The following is a 16,017-nucleotide window of genomic DNA, read 5'->3' on the forward strand; positions in this document are numbered from 1 at the left end:
TGCACTATGTATTTTAACTAATATAACCCTCACATCTCCCCCATGATGCACTATTATTTTCATTTTACAAATAAGGAAACCAAGACACACAGAAGAAAATTAACCTGCCCTAGGTCACTTGGATCATAAGTGGCAGAACCACCCAGCAGTCTGACCCCATAGTTTTGTGGGGGGTTTGGGGGGGGTTTGCGGTGGGGAGGTATTTTTGGCTGCATTGGGTCTTCGTTGCTGCGCGCGGGCTTTCTCTAGTTGCAGCAAGCGGGGCCTACTCTTTGTGGTGCGCGGCCTTCTCATTGCAGTGGCTTCTCTTGTTGCAGAGCACAGGCTCTAGGCACGCGGGCCCAGTAGTTGTGGCTCGTGGGCTCAGTAGTTGTGGCTCGCGGGCCCTAGAGCTCAGGCTCAGTAGTTGTGGCGCATGGGCTTAGCTGCTCCACAGCATGTGGGATCTTCCTGGACCAGGGCTCAAGCCCGTGTCCCCTGCATTGGCAGGTGGATTCTTAACCACTGTGCCACCAGGGAAGTCCTGTGCTTTTAATACTATATTATAATGACTCTATACCGCCTCCAAAAAAACTGACTATTGTATATCTATATACCATTTGTAATCCCCTAGTATATTATGAATATCTTTCCATTCCAATGACTTTCTTAAAATCCTGAAATTGTGGGACATATACTACATATTTTGATATACTGAGTTTTTAAAGCTATATATAAAATATCAAATTTGAAGAAATCCTTAACATTAATATTCTGTTCTTATGAATAATCTAATTCTTGAAGCTAGTCTAGGCCAAAATACTCTAGAATTCCACCCCTACAAAAATTCATCTTTAAGAAACTGCAGAGCATATCTATTTCATGATAACATGCTTTTAAATTCCTCAAATACCTGTCACCATTTCTTTCTCTTTCTCCTCACTCCCCTTTCTTAAAAAAAATCCCTCAAAGCACCCAGCATACTACTGGGCATTCATAGTAGGCACTCAATAAATATTTAATGATAGACTGGCTAGACAATGCTATGTTGGATAGAGATCACGCAGAAACAATGGTCATCTTGTGAGAGTGAATGCAGCTGGACCTCCTTTCTCTCATCAGGAAACCACATGGATACCCACAAAGCAGTCCATCCAGATAATGCACAGTGACACACCACTAGAAAAACAGCTAACGCTGCCACTCACTTTGTGTAAATGCTGAACTTTGACTGCACTGAGGTCAATAAATACACAAACAGGCAAGGTACAAACCAAGATAATTTTTTTTCAAGTGGGGTGAGGTGAGAATCCTAGTAACACACAAATGACAGGCAAAAACAAAAATCCTAAAGGGCTTGCTACATGCAGTCCTAGCCAATTCCAAGTGCTCTGTGATGTCTGTCACAGCACAGGGTGTGCCCAGGTCCTGGAGAACCATTTGCAGCCTCCTGCAAAGAGGGAAGGCAGTTCCCAATGAGCCTCAGATTTCAAAGTCTGGCTAATCCTCGTGAATTGAGAATCATGATGGTCCAAACTTTGAATATAGAATTTTTATAGCATGTAACATTTAAATAATATTCTTTGTGAATTTTCAGATCCTTATCCATGAATAAAGGGAATTCAGTTTAAAAAATAGTAGCTATATATTTTTTCTGAATCTAGAAGGCCAGGGCACTAGAGATAACATAGGTACTACACTTTGACAAGCAAATTACTGAAAACACTTGAAACATGAGCAAATACTGCCTAGAAAGGCAGGGTAGCTTGAAGACCACACTCCCATTTGTAAGGGAAATAAAGGTGGTTTCCAAAAAAAGAGACCAAACTCCCAGACTGTATGACAACTGAAGCAGACACCTCAGCAATGTGCAAAGTCTCTACTTTTGTCTTCTACATATACTTAGTATGAGGGCTGCAAATACGAGCTTGCCTGCTTGTTAAAACAAAAACAGAGAGGATTATTTTCCTAAGGTCTACTTTATGAGTGAAGATAAAGACTTCTAACAAGAGGGAACAAATAATCCAAGAAGGAAAACAAACAGAAAGAGTCTGGAAGAAAGTAGAAAGAAACAAGTGTGTCAAGAGGATAATTTACAGGAAATATGTGATATTTAGAACAAATGGATAGGTGGGTGGATGGGAAGGAGGGAGGGAAGGAGGGAGGCAAATTGAAGCTATACAAAGCTTTTCATCAAACAGTCCATACTTTCCAAAGCCACATACAAATCCTCACTTCAAAGAATGGTGAGGAAAACTCACAGAATCTAGCAAGTTCAGGGAATCCTGTTATTAGCTTCAAGATGAAAAAATATACAGAAGTGACTGATAATGTCCTTCAGAAGAATATAAAAACAGCATAATTTCAATCTCACGAAACTAACTTGGCTGGGGAGGTCTCTACCAAAATAGAGACATCTATTAAATAGGCTCTATTAAATAGAGCCATCTATTTAAAGCAGGAGAAAAAGCTAGGCTAGACTAATCAAAACCACTTTCACTGTTCCAGAATCAAGTTGACAGCACTAATTATAAACTCAGTGTTTTTTCCTCATTTTGTACATAATGTCAGTTATATTTAAGGAAAAACAAATTGTTTTAGAACTGAACAAATGATACAGTTATCCCTTCAGGTTCTAGGTTCCTATGTTTTCACAGCTGTCACATTTTCACACCACTGTACAGAGCAGCTTACCCTTTCTCCTCCCAGATGTCGACATACAAATGAACTCCGCTTATTAATTCTGTCAACTATTCAAATAAACAAATTGCTTAAATATAAAACAGGGTACCGCGATTGCATCTGACAATCTCATTTTTAAATATATAATATTTTTTGATGTTTTTCTCAGATTGAGCATATAATCATGATTGTACTTTTTTTTCTGTCCTTATTTCACTTCGTTGCCTAAAAGACTGATCAAACAAGTTAACAGAGCACAGTTACCTCTTCACGATTATGGTAGTTCACCCCAAAAAGCACTGATCTCAAGCCCAGAGAAGTTGCCATACTTCACTCCTTGTAAAATTGTGAAATAAGGTGAAATTGTGAAATACATTGGAAAAGTGTGAAATAAGATACAGCAGCCTATTAAGACCAAAAAGGGAATACTAATTCATAAGGAATATTTCTCTACACACCGCTAACATTTGCTAATTCGAGGTAATATATACATGGGTTTGTGCTTGTTTTATTATTTTTAAACTTTTCTGGATATACATAGAGAAAATAAATCTAAGTCTAGTGTTCAAGGTTTCTAGCTGGGTTGACTAGATTAGTGTTTCTTCAAGTGTGATGCCTGGACCAGCAGCAAAGCATCACCTGGGAAACTGTTAAAAGCGTAAATTCTTGGGCCCGGCTCCAGGCCCACTCAATCAGAAACTCTCAGGGTGAGGCCCAGCAATTTGTGTTTCAACAAACCCTCTAGGTAATTCTGATGCATACGTAAGTCTGAGCACCATCTGACTAGGTACAAGATCTTACCATTCACCCAGAACAGAAAACAAGAGAAGCAGGCTGGGGCAGAGGAGATAATCAGGATAAATAAAGAGCCTTCGTGCTTTACCAACTTACCTTCTTTTCCCTCCTTCCTGCCACACCCCTAGGTGGCCACTGTCTGCCTTCTAACTCTCCCAGATAAATTTATTTAGCACTCATGAATTTATGCTGCTTAGTCTGTTTACATTGTACTTTTTTTTTAAATTCCTAAATTCTCAGCGCAAAATATACATTACAATTACCTGGGAAACTGATGCCCACCGCTTCCACCATATGAGGACAAGCGAGGAGAAGGCAGCAACCGGGAAGAGGGTCCTCGCCAGAACCAACCCTGCCATGCGACACCCTGATCTACAACCTCCAACCTCCAGAACTGGGAGAAGTAAATGTCTGTTGTTTATTTAAAAAACAAACAAACAAAACTGAGGCCCAGGTCCTATCCCATACCAATTAAATCAGATTTTCTGCGGCTGGGGACTGGCCAAAAGTATTTAAAATCTCCCCAGGCAATTCTAGTGTACGATCAGCAGAAAACCACTCAGTCTAAATGAAAGTTCTTGTCTCTATTTAATATATTTCCAAGTATGATGAGGAAAGTACTTGTATCAGAATCACCAGGGGCACATTTCTCAAAATGATAGTTAAGATAATCTTCAATGATACATATATATGACCTTTTTAAAAAATAGCTATGTATTTACTTTACAGGTTTTTTTTTTTTGCAAGTGATATGATTTCCACATATGGCAGTGAGAATTTCATTTTTAAATGCCTCCATTTTTTTAAAGTGTGCCAACTTTTTTTTTTTTTTTTTTTTTTTGCGGTACGCGGGCCTCTCACTGTTGTGACCTCTCCCGTTGCGGAGCACGGGCTCCGGACGCGCAGGCCCAGCGGCCATGGCTCAGGGGCCCAGCCGCTCCGCGGCATGTGGGATCTTCCCAGACCGGGGCACGAACCAGTATCCTCTGCATTGGCAGGCGGACTCTCAACCACTGCGCCACCAGGGAAGCCCCGGGTGCCAACTTTTTAAAAAAACTAAATAAGAGAATAGCACCAGGGATGGGGCAAACATTGCAAAGATGCTAAGGGAACAAAAAAGTTTGGTTAACCTTGACCAAGGTGCTTGTTAAAGATACAGATTCCTGAGGCCTACCCCACAGTCCTAAACCAGAAACTTGGGAGTGGGGTCCAGAAATGTACATTTTTATCAAGTGCTCCCAGGTGATTCTTATTCACTAAAGCTTAGAAATGCTCTAGTAAGAGGTATGTGAGCCTTTTGCCACTAGGCAGAGAACAAGTTTGGATGTCAAAGGGAACCCTCTCATTCCATTCATTTCACTACCACCACTTCCTGGTCTCACAGGATGAGCCCAGCTACACCTGCCAGGTGAGGAAGAAGCAGTCCCTAGGTGAAGAGCCATCCTGACTTCCCATTCCGTCCCTTTACTGCAAGTCTCTTGGAAGCCAGAGCTCATTCTAATTTTGCTCTCTTCTCACCTGTACATCCTCCTCAGCAACAGCGCTATGCCTTGAGCATGGCCACTACAACAGACTACCTCTCGCCCCGCGCTCATTCACCTCTCCAGCTACCCTGTGAAGCTAATGTTTTTGAAATGTCACAAAATACTGACATAATCTAATCGCCCCAGGTTATATCTGTGTTCTCAGATTCCAATGATAAGCATTCTCTATCCATTCAAATTGAAATTGTGTTTAACTACTTGTCTATTGTAGCTTGGAAACAAGTCACCCCACTAGACAGAGGGCTGAGAACAGGTTTCAGTTCACCTAGCAACTCTTATCCATTAGTAGTAGCCAGTGGTTCTTGACCTTGACAGCACATTAGCATTACCTGGGGAGCTTTTAAAGCTCCCCACATGGAGGCCGCACCCCAGCCCCAATTAAATCAGAATCTCCGGGGGTGAGGGTGAGACCAGCATCTTTCCCCCCGCCCCCTCAGGCTTCTCAGGTGATGCCAACATGCAGCCAAGGTTGAGAACCACGGAGCTGGGCTCAGCTAGCAAGATCACCAGCACAGGCTTAGAAGCTGTCTGCCATGGGCGGGCAACGCTGTTGCCATTACTGCGCGAGATTCACTTAGCCAGATACAGGAGACTGACACAACAGAGACTTCTGAGGACAAAAATGCCAAGTCCCAACACTAATATTTAAATATAAGTTCAAAGCATATTTAAATACAAGTTCAAAGTTCAACACGATACAGCACAAACAATTTCAATTGTTTTTGGAGTATCTGTGATACAAATCCCTTTCATCTTCATTATACTCAGTAAAATTAGATCTATTAATTCAACATCCTGGACAGACTGCAGTCTAATATACTGTAAATCTTTTGAGTATGTGGAATTCAGATTTTAAAACGTATTTTGTAATAAATATGCCACAAAAAAATTTACTATACCACATCAAGTGAAAAGTATATTCTTAAAAAAAGTAATAACATTCATTTTACTCTTGGTGTGACAAAGAAATGATGCTTAATTTTAGGAAGCTACAATTCTTCTAATAAATGAAAACCTGGCAAAGAGAGTCACAGTTGTATCCACTTCCTGCCATAAATGCCAACAGCAAGTACATCCAATTTCAAGTTCCTCTGAAGCCAGTGAGTGGGCAGAAAAAAATCATAGCCAAAATGGGAAACACATGGCATTCATTCTTTGAAAAAAAGTCAGCAGTGGATTACAACCAGGAGGGGAAGCCATCTGTCACAAGAAAAGGAGGTGGCAGTAGCTATCAAGGACTAAAACATGCCACCTCAACCGGGGCAGGGTCAAGTCTTAGATTTTAATTCCAGCTAACTCTTGCAATAAGAACAGTTTTCAAAATTATTAGTGTCAAATTATGGATGGAATGGGTAAGAAGAAGAAAAATCTACCAACACAGTTCAATTCTACCAACACTGTAACTCTTGCCTTGCTATGAGGAAGAGCAACAACATAGTAGATGGAAATCACACACACGTAAAAATCAGAACAAGTCAACACCTGGACAAATTCAATTTCCTCAAGTATAAAAAGGACTGGCGGTTTTATCTGCGTTGTATTTCTAGGCTATAAACACTGGCCCAAAATGAAAAAGGAGAGCAACTTTCCGAACAGGAGAGTAAAAGTGAACCCAAGTCAAAAATCACCTTTGGGGGCTTCCCTGGTGGCGCAGTGGTTGAGAGTCCGCCTGCTGATGCAGGGGACGTGGGTTCATGCCCCAGTCCGGGAAGATCCCACATGCCGCGGAGTGGCTGGGCCCGTGAGCCATGGCCGCTGAGCCTCCGCTTCCGGTGTGCTCCGCAATGGGAGAGGCCACAGCAGTGAGAGGCCCACGTACCACAAAAAACAAAACAAAACAAAACAAAACAAAATCACCTTTGCCACTGCCCCACCCTTCACCTAGCCCTCCAGCCACCCTTGCCACGCCCAAGCCCTGCAGAACACTGGAGCTCCTGCTTTGGGCTCCACCTTTAAAAAGGTAAACTCTTTGGGCAACTTCAAAGATTCAAAATATAACCTTACTGAAGTGTCAGGCCTATCTTCTCTACAGTCCTAAACCCACTAAAATTGGTTTCAGATACAGTAGGCTTCTAGGCTTCAAAGGATCCCAACAGTATCAGTTACCGTCTTTTTTTTTTTTTTTTTTTGCTGTACGCGGGCCTCTCACTGCTGTGGCCTCTCCCGTTGCGGAGCACAGGCTCCGGACACACAGGCTCCGCGGCCATGGCCCGCGGGCCCAGCCGCTCTGCGGCATGTGGGATCCTCCGGGATCGGGGCACGAACCCGTGTCCCCTGCACCGGCAGGCGGACCCTCAACCACTGCGCCACCAGGGAAGCCCAGTTACCGTCATTTTTAAATCTCAAAATACAGGTGATGTTTCATTCAGATACAGTGTAGCCACTAGACCTCTATTTACTGAAAGCTGCATTTTATACTGTCGTCAGAATGTATAAAAGCTGTTTCTGAATATGATACAATATTTGTGAAATTATAATTGGTCACACTAAGTCCAGTTTAGTCCCTCACTTGCTAACATTCCTTCCCTCATTCTAGTGGTTTCTGAAACCTCACTTACTCCCCTCAGAGCCTTCTTCCCTAAAACACAGTGATTTCCTCTAGAATAGATTCATCTAAATATCCAACTACTGGTGATTCAATTTTTTTTCAGACTTTGGCATACAAAGCCATATTTATTCTTTTTTTTAAAACGCCATTACATTTTCTAATTAAACTCATCTGTTTGGGCTTCCCTGGTGGTGCAGTGGTTGAGAGTCCGCCTGACGATGCAGGGGACACAGGTTCGTGCCCCGGTCCAGGAAGATCCCACATGCCGTGGAGCGGCTGGGCCCGTGAGCCATGGCCGCTGAGCCTGTGTGTCCGCAGGCTGTGCTCCGCAACGGGAGAGGCCACAACAGTGAGAGGCCCACGTACTGCAAAAAGGAAAAAAGGAAAACAAAAAACAAAAAAAAACTCATCTGTTTGCATCAACAAAAGTTTAATTTTTAATATAATCGACTTGGGAGGTATACCTTCTGCTCCTTAAGAACAAAATAATAAATGTTTATGATGACGGCGAAGAACACAGTTACTCTCTACCAAGGTAATAGTTATTATTCTAATTATACCAAAAATTAGACAATATGGTCCAGAAATGACCTTCACTATCTCACTATCTACGTCAATAAGTAGATCATCTCAATCAACAAACCTCTGGGAAAAATCTACCGAGTCCAACGAACAAAAAAGTTCAGGAATCATGAAGCAATCAATGTTGATTTCTTCATTCTACTCCTCAATAACATTTTGAGCAACTATAGCATAAGGCTACTTCCCTCTTTTCCTGAAATAATTAACGTAAATGTGAAGAATGCATTTCGTGTCCTGAAGTGTCGTATTTGTTTCTTCTTCCTGACCATCTAGTACAGTAGGAAGCAGCACAGACGTGGAGCTCAACTTCTGGGCTTGAATCCTGCCTCTGCCACTTAACTGCTGTGTGACCTCGGGCAAGTTACGTATTCTCTCTAAGCCTCTGTTTCCATATCAGTAAAATAAAAATAACAGTACCTACCTCCATAAGATTGTTATGATGATTAATAATATAGGCAGAGCACATAAAATGGGGCCTGCTTCTTAGCAAACACTATACAAGCTATTACTACTTTGAGTAGTAGTAGCCGTTAGTTATCACTACTTATTCTGTTGTCTAAACCAGATGTCAGCAAACTTTCTCTGTAAAGGGCCAGGTTAAATATTTCAGGTTTAAAGGACCATATGGACTCTGTCACAAATACTTAACTATACTGTTGCAGTGGGAAAGCAGCCATAGACAATACACAAATAAATAAGCATGCCTATGTTCCAATCAAACTTTATGTATGGACACTGAAGTTTGGATTTCATGTAATTTTCACATTCACAAAAACTACTCTTCATTTTTTTTCAATCATTTAAAAATGTAAAAACCATTCTTAGCTTGCAGGGGATGTATGAATCCTCTGGACATGATTTGGCCCACAGACTGTAACATAAAACCCCTGTTGCAGATCAATGCATCTTAAATGGCAGTCTGTGACCAAGTTTCCACCAATCCTTAATAAAATCGTCACTGTAAACTTAAAAGCTATATTTTCTTGGGAAGGACTGTTCTTTACTCTGTAATTATGCAATTCCAACTCCTCTGGTGTTACAGTGTTTTTCGTCTTATAAAATGATACTAAGAGTATGAAGTCATTTATCTTTTTTTAATTGTCTTTACTTGACAATCCCATGCCAGGTCCACCCCCCTACTTTTGGGGGGGGGCGTGGGGGAGTGGTTGTTGTTGTTTATTTCTTATTTTACTGGTGTGTGAACTCCAAGTCTAGGAATCATTAACCTAAAGCCTTCTGCCTAATCAAAACAAGAAAAGTAGTGATATGTGTCACTGACACCTGCTGATAGTTAAACTAACCAAATTACAACTTTATCATCTGCTAAGCTGTTCACCTGAATCTCTTTTCTCAGCACTTTCTCTTAACTTAAGGTTGACTCCTTCCCAGAAGCATTTGGATCCTATGATACTTCCCTTCTTGTATTTCCTCCTCCAACTAAAATATTCACATTTAATAAATGACTATGTACATGTTAATTTTTCAATAAATATTTTAAACAAGTATCTGCATTTCGCTCAGTTGTTCTTAGTTGAAAATGCCACAATGACATTTTATTTGGCTTTGTAACCAGAAAGACCAAGAACTGTCACTTCCCAGATACGAGATGTGAACAGATTACTCTCTTGATTTTTAGTTTCTTCACCTATAAATGAGGACAGTATCACTTCCCTACAGGATTTTTGTTAGAATTAGAAATAACATATGAAAGAATCTAGTATGGCATTTGTAAATGCTCTATAAAAGTAGTTATTAACATGTTCATTGGGTTTCTGCAGGAGGCACTCAGAGATGTATTTGACAACAGTGTCACTGTAAGGCTTAATTTTCACTGACAAATCTACTACACTATTTTTTTTTTTTTTTTTTTTTTTTTTTTGCAGTACGGGGGCCTCTCACTGTTGTGGCCTCTCCCGTTGCGGAGCACAGGCTCCGGACGGACGCGGCCATGGCTCACGGGCCCAGCCGCTCTGCGGCATGTGGGATCTTCCCGGACTGGGGCACGAACCTGTGTCTCCTGCATCGGCAGGCGGACTCTCAACCACTGCGCCACCAGGGAAGCCCTACTACACTATTTTTTTTTCGGTACGCGGGCCTCTCACTGCTGTGGCCTCTCCCATTGAGGAGCACAGGCTCTGGATGCGCAGGCTCAGCGGCCATGGCTCACGGGCCCAGCCGCTCCGCGGCATGTGGGATCTTCCCAGACCGGGGCATGAACCCGTGTCCCCTGCATCGGCAGGCGGACTCTCAACCACTGTGCCACCAGGGAAGCCCTACACTATTTTTAAAGGTACGGTAGATGATATGTAAAAACCAAAGAGAACACCACATGTAACGCTACATTTTTAATGGCAGTGAAGTAATAACAGAGATAATATGAGCAAAAAGCACTTTTTAGTGACATATATTAATATTTATATAAAAATTTCAGCTAGAAAAAAGTAACAGCACAGAAATAAATAGTTTTAAATAAACACAAGTAAATATAAACATTCTGTGTTGTCCATCCTCAAGAATTCTCCACTGTTTTGTAAAGGTTAAGTCTTCTTCATACAAAGTCACATAGTTTAAATTATTTACAGAGAGTTTTGGGTCCAACTAACCAGCCAGAAACTCCTTACCACAGAGATAAAACAGAGCAGTAAAAAAATTATTTCCAGCAGTATTACATTCCTTTTGGGAAAGCACTCTATAATTCATGGATGAGTCATTGTGGAAATAAAAATGTTAAATAATGGGTAAGACTGTAACTGAAAATCCTGAGAGCTAATTACCCTACTCAAAGTTCCTGGTAACTCCTTCAGGAATATTAAGGCTACACTGGTAATAATTAGTTATCCAAATGAAACTTATTATCCATTGTGACCCACTTTCTAGAAAAACTGTATAGGTCCCATGTTACTGCTTCCTTCCTCACAACAGATTATAAGATACATCCCATACTTCAAAAAGTGTTCTACAACATTCTTTGTATTTATGAAATACAAGACTTAGCTCCAATTGACATTGATTGCTCTGTATACCTATTATGGCATTTAGTCTTGTCCATAATTTTATACATATTATCTCCTTTAATTTCATTTAATTATCACAACAATCATAAAAGCATTTTCTCCATGTGACAACTGATGAAACTCACAAGACAGCTCTTTGCCCTTTATATGCAAGCACTGATTTTATGCTGCCTACCCTGGAAAGGACATCAATAGTCAAGTATTTCTCATTCCCAGAAGGGCCTACCTTGGTTATGTGAATCAGTCTTGAACCAGGGCATTAAATCAAAGTGAAGAGATTCTTAGAGAGGATTCCATTAGGAAAACTGACAAAAACAAATCAGATAACTGGTGGGACTTCGCTGGTGGTCCAGCAGTTAAGACTCCGCACTCCCAATGCAGGGGGCCTGGGTTCCATCCCTGGTCAGGGAACTAGATACCGCATGCTGCAACTAAAGATCCCATAACGAAGATCCTGCATGTGGCAACGAAGATCCCACGTGCCGCAACTAAGACCCAGCACAGCCAAATAAATAATAAGGTTTTTTTTTAGATCAGATAACTGTAGAAGTAAGAAAGAATCTCTAGAGACCACCTTGTCCAACCCTCTAGGGTTTACAGATGAGAAAACAGGTCCAAAAAGATTAAACCATGTACCCATGGTCACACACCTAGTTATTACTGACTGGCAGAGCCAGGATCAAAATGAGAATGCAAGTCTCCTTTTTTAGAATCAGTGTCCTATCCACCACACCAGTGATTCCCAAGCTCATCCGACCCAAGGCCACCCTTCCCTTTCTTATAACAAGTATTTTGTAATGTACCCTTTACTATCTTAAAATAAAATTCATAGATAATAAGCCTACCCTCACATGCAATCCAAAAATATTAATATAATGCTCTGTGAAAGAAAGATAAGGAGTTTTATAATAAAATAACATGTATTTTAACGTGTGAAATGCTGACATGGGCATGTGCAAAGAGAGGCTGTTTGGTGGATGCATTGGTCAACAATGCAATGTTGCTGCTTACGTCATTTTCTAAAATAATAAAAACTCTATATAAAGTTCCAAACAAAACAAAGTACAATCTTCCATCAACTTACACAGTAGTCCCAATGCTAGAAAATTCAATGTACACTGCAGCTATTCAAAACGATGCTAATGTATTCATGCACATTTATGTACATAGTTAGGATCTAGGTTCAGGTCATTATAAACAGATTTCTCATCTATACAAATTTTTGGCAAGACGTTTGAAAATCATATGGAATAAGGGAGAATTTTTCAATGCAAGGCTATCCTAAGCATTTCAGGGTATCTAGGAATCCTGGACCCTCTCTACCCTAAATCCAAAAACTGCCTTCTGCATCCAAATTATGCTTCCAGCCAATGTTCCCAAAACTTTCCAACAATTGAGAACAGCAAGTACCTATCACCAAAAATACCAAGAGAAATTCAGGAATCTATCCACTACCATTTAAGTAGATTCTCTTTTGACTGCTTCGTTTCTTGAAAATGCTCTGTACCATGGGTAGCATGTTTTCTCAGAGAAGCAAGAAATATACCTCATGAAATTACAGGATAGGAAAGGTTGGAACTCATTAAGTATGCTTCTCTCCTAAGAATTTGGCACCTATGCTAAGTGCCTATGCCCATGAAGAGCCATGTGGCTCTTAGAATAAATTATTAATTACTCAGATTATCAAATCTATGAAAGATAATTAAAACTAAGAACGTTTTCTGAATATATTCTTCTACTTTCTCAGTAGATTTTAAATCCTACACAACAACAGTTTTCACTCAGCTCCCAAAAAAATGTTTTTCTTTGAAATAGAGTGAATTCTGTAGGACATTTATAATGTAAACAGTGCAACTGTGTAAAAATAAATAAATAAAAATACTATGCTTAAACAAAGATTTATCTGTGAACAGCTAATCAAAGCAGACTTGCTTTCATTTTAATACCATTATCTCAGACCAACAACAGGAATGATACTGGTGTACAAAGAATAATATATATAAATACCAGTCCAAAAGTCTTTACAGATGGTATGTAAGTCATCGATAACATACCATTATTTGTATTTTTTTGACAATGAAAATACCTGAATTACAGACACATATCTCTTCCTAGATTTCACAAAACATAGAAGGAGAACTCAATATAAATAATGAAGAAACTGGGGCTTCCCTGGTGGCACAGTGGTTGAGAGTCCGCCTGCCGATGCAGGGGACACGGGATCGTGCCCCGGTCGGGGAAGACCCCACATGCCGCGGAGCGGCTGGGCCTGTGAGCCATGGCCGCTGAGCCTGCTCATCCGGAGCCTGTGCTCCGCATCGGGAGAGGCCCCAACAGTGAGAGGCCCACGTACCGCAAAAAAAAAAAAAAAAGAAGAAACTTAACCTGAAAAAATATTTCTCAGTTATGCTTTTTTTTTTTTTTTTTTTTTTTTTTTGCGGTACGTGGGCCTCTCACTGTTGTGGCCTCTCCCGTTGCTGAGCACAGGCTCCGGACGCGCAGGCTCAGCGGCCATGGCTCACGGGCCCAGCCGCTCCGCGGCATGTGGGATCCTCCCAGACCAGGGCACGAACCCGTGTCCCCTGCATCGGCAGGCGGACTCCCAACCACTGTGCCACCAGGGAAGCCCTCAGTTATGCTTTTAAGGACAAAGTTCTTCATCACAAAATTTTACAGCACAGAGGAAAATTTAAGAGATTAACTTGCCCAAACCCCTGCTCTAAAGCAAAAAAATGTATTGTGTGATAAACCAATGGGTGACAACCTCTCATCATATCTTATGCTGGCAGTATCAGAAAATAAAAATACATATTTTCTCTCTCTCTTTTTTTTTTTTTTACCATTCAGAGAACTTAAAAACCAAATCAAGATGAAACATACAAAATAACAGGCCTAAACATTCACAAGGTAACTTTAGCAGAAACCAGCACATATCATGGGCTCTGCACTCAACAACAGCTCCCTATTTTAAGTTTAATAGGTATTCCTCAAGCACAGACTAGGTAATTAAAAAGTTACATAAAATTTTCCATGAGAATGGCTTAAGATGCATTGCCTGCCAATATCCTTAGTCTATAAAATTGAGCTCTCTTTCAGAATTTTACAATGCTTTCTAATAGTTAAGAAATAGTAATACAATAGAATGTCAAGGAATTCTTAATGATTTGCTCTCATTTTCAGGGCAACAAACTATAATGTTCAAGCACTGCTCACAAGTCAATTTTTTTTTTTTTTTTCTTTTTTTGTGGTATGCGGGCCTCTCACTGTTGTGGCCTCTCCCGTTGCGGAGCACAGGCTCCGGACGCGCAGGCCCAGCGGCCATGGCTCACGGGCCCAGCCGCTCCGCGGCACATGGGATCCTCCCAGACCCGGGCACGAACCCGTATCCCCTGCATCGGCAGGCGGACTCCCAACCACTGCGCCACCAGGGAGGCCCATCAATTTTTAAAGTATGCAGTAGTTCTTGAAGAATTTAAGTCCTCCTTTATTTAAGGTTATGGATATTAAATGGCTCCCAGAGAGTGAACAAATTTAAAAATCACAATTACAACCAAAAACTGATCAATATATCCTTCACAGTAAAAACTGGGTAACTGATGAGACAAAGAGGAATCCTTACTGCAAAACATTCAATAAGGAGAATATTTACTGGTTAGCCAACTATAACTACTGGCTAAGACAGCCCACCCAAGGCACCTCTCTAATGACAGAAAAATATATACCATCAACAAACAAGAAGAAGAAAACATTGGATCTTTTGACCTTTTTCAACTTGCTGCTATACCTTTCAGTGATGTTTCTACTAAGGGGTACTATGTATTTCTAGAAGTCTATTATCCTCCTATTCATTATACCCTACAAAATAAGATACAGTGTGATAAGAACAATCCAGGAGAAAATGTAAGTATTCTTTACATAGATCCTCTAAATCACTAAGACACTTTAATGTTAATGTTAATTCAGGAGTCCAAAAATTCAAGAAAGCAATTTACCACCTTAATAGTTTTCACGTTGCTTTCAGCTTTATTTCTAGTTTAAGGGCAGTTCAGCAGAAAAATACAATAATACAAAGGGGGTGTTCAATATTTGTCAAATCAACAATATTAAATATTAAACATTAAAACTAGCACTTAAAAACAGATGAACACTTTCATAAGCTTGCCAGAAAAAGGGTGGCATCTCTAACCATGGTTTATATCTGAGAACGCACAACCAAAACGATTAAGGATAGATATCAAAGCAGGAAGTTTCATTCAATGCACATGGATAAATTCATTCCAAAACTTTGAAGAAGCACTTTTCCAGCTTTCTAAAACAGCAAAGCTTTCTATTATTTAATACTGTCTGGGCTGAATTTTGGTATTAGGTTTTATCCAGTCTTTTCCCATGATTTACTGTTACTGAAGAAATAGTACAATTTCCTAAACCATGGCGAAGAAGCAAAAGCCTTGCTGATGTCAAAGACCACGACGTTTTATTACAACACAACAGATAAGAGAAGAGGGGTATTATAGCTAAAGAATAAACTAATCAAGGCCCTTAGTGGCAACCTCTTACCAGAGTCAGAAGACCCCAGTAAGGCCTTTAGACTTGTAGTCCCTTCTGCCTGGAACATTTCACCGCCAAGAGTCACATCATTCAGGTCTCTCTTTCTCAGAGGCATAAAGCACTTCTGCTGCACACTGAAATACAACAGCTGTCTCAGTGAGCACCATTTTAAAAGACTGAACTCAAAACCAATGATTATTCAGACTCAGGTATACGGATAAGTTTTTCTCAAAATTTAAACTAACCTGTCAACTCAAAGACGATAACTGGCAATACTTCTTGCCAATGATAAAATCCGAGTTTCAAGGAAAACTCAGAATTCTGG

The 16,017-nt window shown here is 40.5% G+C and overlaps 1 protein-coding gene across 5 annotated transcripts in view; it reads right to left on the reverse strand.

Moving 5' to 3' along the window:
* Window positions 1-16,017, reverse strand: part of ERC1 (ELKS/RAB6-interacting/CAST family member 1) — a 390,173-nt gene that overhangs the window by 329,465 nt on the left and 44,691 nt on the right. The window lies entirely within an intron of this gene.

Source organism: Mesoplodon densirostris, chromosome 11 (assembly GCF_025265405.1).
Source record: "Mesoplodon densirostris isolate mMesDen1 chromosome 11, mMesDen1 primary haplotype, whole genome shotgun sequence".
In the NCBI taxonomy this organism is placed as follows: Eukaryota; Metazoa; Chordata; class Mammalia; order Artiodactyla; family Ziphiidae; genus Mesoplodon; species Mesoplodon densirostris.